Genomic DNA, 3,432 nt, shown 5'->3' with positions numbered 1-3,432 from the left:
GCATGGGAATCAAAAGAGAGAGTCAGAGCTGTTTGTCTAAGAACCACTTTAAACCCAAGAACCAGTGGAAAGGCACTGCTTTGGATAAAAGGAGAGGGCTCAGAGGGAGACTTGGCTTCCCAGGGACTCCTGAGAGCTCAGGGGTTTATTACCTTCAGGGCTCAGGCACATCTGCAACTGCAAGCAAAGGGAATGGGATCCAGCCGAAGCGGAAGGATGCCCGACTGGCATGGCACTTGTGTGGGGAGTTGCAGGACTCTACGTTCTCAGAGGGACGCCATGGCAGAGCTCACAGTATTGGGGCTTAAGCTTGTGAGCAGGAGTTCAAACTTCCTTCCGCCCTTCCAAAGTACCTGATGGGGTCTGGTCCCACCAAAGCTGGGGATGGAATGAGAGGCAGCCTACCAGGGTTCCACCCCCTCAGTCCCATTCTGCAGCCTGCCAGGCAAACACTGTTCCCCATTTCCTGTCACAGAAGAGAAAACTGGCCCTTCAAAGAAATGTGTATGTAAGCAAAGAGTGGGATTAATCTCCCAGTTAACATACTGGAAGAGACTTCTTTAAGTGTGTTTGAACCATTGCTATTTTTTAAAATCATTTTATTAGGAGCTCATATATCTCTTATCACAATTCATACGTACATCCATTGTATCAAGCACGTTTGTACATATGTTGCCATCATCATTTTCAAAATGTTTTCTTTCTACTTGAGCCCGTGGTAGCAGCTCATTTCCCTCCCGCAACAGGATTTTTATGATGTGCCTCCACTACATTTAAAGACTCCTTGAAAAATGGTTGTCATTTCTTCTCAAGTTCCAAATAATAAAAGAAAAATAAATAAATAAAAGTCACTGGTTATCTGACTGTAAAAATGGTTCCCAGTTAAATTTCTGGTGTATTTCATTTCAGGTGTTTGTTTGTTTTGGCAGGGGGTAGGTGGGTGGAAGCTCGTGCTAAAACTAACTTTCCATGGTTTTAAATGAGACAATTCTATGGATACAAAAATAGCTGCTTGACAGCTTTATCGAATGGACATTTTTCTATGCCAATGAGAGAAACTTGACTGCTAGTAGCCACTTACACTGGGCGTAAGGGCAATCTTGATTTTAAAACGAGTAACAACGGAAGCCCTGCCTAAGCCAGGGAGGAGGCCTGAGGTGCAGTCGTTAAAGACTGGCTGCTGTCTTGGATGGTCGGTGGTTTGAACTCCTCAGCTCATCTCAGGGAGGAAGATGTGACAGTCTTTTTCCACAAAGGGCTCCACCCTTTGGAACCCTATGGGGCACCTTGGAAATCTATGTGACAGCCTGGGAGCCCTATGGCACAGTTCTTCCCTGTCCTTCAGTGTCTCCATGTATTGGAATGTATTCCACGACAATGGTTTATTTGTTTGTTTGTTTACTATATAGAAATAGCATAAGGTTCACAGCAAACCGAACAGCAAAGGAGTATCAGGAAGGTGCAAGGAAAAAGAAAGGGAAAAACAGCAGGAATCATACTATTCGCCTCATGGAAAACGCAGGTGTTAAGGAATAAGGCAAACTTCATTATGATGGTCATGGTGACTCCAGAGCTCCCCCATTAGGACATGCAGACAGTTCCTCAATTGCAGCTCTGTAAGTTTTCTCCTGATTTCGCTTATCTCCTCCATGACCATTTCCATACCATCTCCACCCCTCCCATCGTTGAGCTGCCTATTGGGAATGGCCCATTGAAAATCGATGGCATATTGAGGAGCCTGTCCTTGCCAGTATTCCCTGCAGGCTGCTGGACTTCACTCCTTGCCAAAGGGCGAGCATCCTCTGCCCTCAGCACAGGGGCCTGCTCCATGGCTTCGTTTTCATAGTGGATTTTTGGTCAGAAGCCCTGGTGGAGTAGCGGTAACGAGTCGAGTCGTTGGTGTCGTGGTTATGGGTAGGGAGTGATCCACATGGTCAGATGTTCGACACCACCAGCAGCTCCACCAGAGAAAAACTGGGCTTTCTTCTCCTTAAGCAGTTACAATATCAAAACCCCCCAGAGGATCACTATGTATTGACTGGTTGGCAGGGATTCTGTTTGGGTTTGGTTTGGCTTGTTTTTCTTTGTCTTAGTTAATCCTACAAGACCAAAAAAAAAAAAAAGCAAGAAGAGCCAATGAATTCTTGGTGTACTGGCCCTCGGGATTTAGGCTTCTGGAATTTGAAGATAGTTTTTTCAATTTCTTGGTTCCCACCTGAAAGGCCTCAAACACCCTCTGAAAGGCTCCCAGTCCACCCCCCTTGCTTCCCCAAGCCCACCATTGGGGGGCATGATGGGGGTCTCAGACTGGCCTCAGCCCAGATCCAACCACACCTTAGACTCCACTCCTGATAGTCCCTCTCTGGGAACTGGCAGTTTGCTCTTCTTCCCCCTCCACCCAGGCAGGCGTCCTGCAGGGACTCTCAGACTGATGGATGCTGGCTGCCCTCCTGCCCGCTGCCCCTCCCTCTCAGCCTGGGCTTCTGGGCTGCTCTGGCCAGCCTCCTCCAGCTCCGGTTTCTCTGTCACTTCTTCTCTGGCCTCTCTCTTCACTCATCTTCAGTCGCAGGTCCACCTGGTTTCTAAATACTTACAATGGTGGAAGAGGGAGGTGCTATTATAACAGACCTCTCACCCTCCTTGCTTCTGTTTCCCTCCACTGTCGTTCATTTGCATGATCGCCAATAGAAGAATTATTTCTAGAAAAGAGAGCATGGGCCACCAGGGACAGTGATTGTATTATGGACGAGCTCACGAGCAGATCCTCATGTACTTATCCTCATGTATTTATACCTCTTGTCTCCCTGAAACACAAAACCTCATCCCATCGCCATTGAGTTGATTCTGACTCACAGTGACGCTATACATATCGGTTTCTGATGCTTTACAGGAGCAAATATGCTCAACCTTATATGCGAAACCTGCTGGTGGTTTGATCCATTGGCCTTGTGCTTAGCAGTCAAATATTGACCCTACAATGCCACCAGGGACACCCAAAACGTACCTTGGGTAAGAAATGACTGCCAAGAATGCAGACATTGAAAAAACAAGCAAACCTGAAACAACTGAAAGCATGGGTCAAGAGATAGATTAAATATTGCATTATAACCGGACTCCATCTGTTGTAATCCACTTTAAAAGGGTCTCTGTCAATGACAAGGATATTCCCTTCCATCAACTATGATCAGAGAAAAACAGTGAAAGGGAAATGCCCCTGAGTAACGCTCTGGTGAGTCCTGTCTGAGCATAGACGGAGGATGAGTATAGCCTTGCTGTTGTGCAGAAAGGCTTTCCAAAGTGGATGCTTGCAGATGCAGTTAGGTTAAAATTTAGCTCCTTATCATTTGAGCTCACTCAGGACCCATTCAAATTTGTTCCAGTTTTTAATAGTTTCTGCTTTTCGATTGACATTTTTATGTTTTATTTTGCTTT

General features: G+C 46.2%; 2 pseudogenes; one reads left to right on the top strand and one right to left on the bottom strand.

The window, feature by feature from the left end:
- Window positions 1–1,525: 1,525 nt before the first annotated feature.
- On the bottom strand, window positions 1,526–1,845 carry LOC101659913 (annotated as a pseudogene).
- Window positions 1,846–3,208: 1,363 nt separating this feature from the next.
- LOC101661489 overlaps window positions 3,209–3,432 on the top strand; it is a 14,164-nt pseudogene continuing 13,940 nt past the window's right edge.

This window comes from Echinops telfairi, unplaced genomic scaffold, assembly GCF_000313985.2.
Source record: "Echinops telfairi isolate 266 unplaced genomic scaffold, ASM31398v2 ScPeMD7_55;HRSCAF=186, whole genome shotgun sequence".
NCBI lineage: Eukaryota > Metazoa > Chordata > Mammalia > Afrosoricida > Tenrecidae > Echinops > Echinops telfairi.
This window is presented reverse-complemented; position numbering and strand designations above follow the sequence as displayed.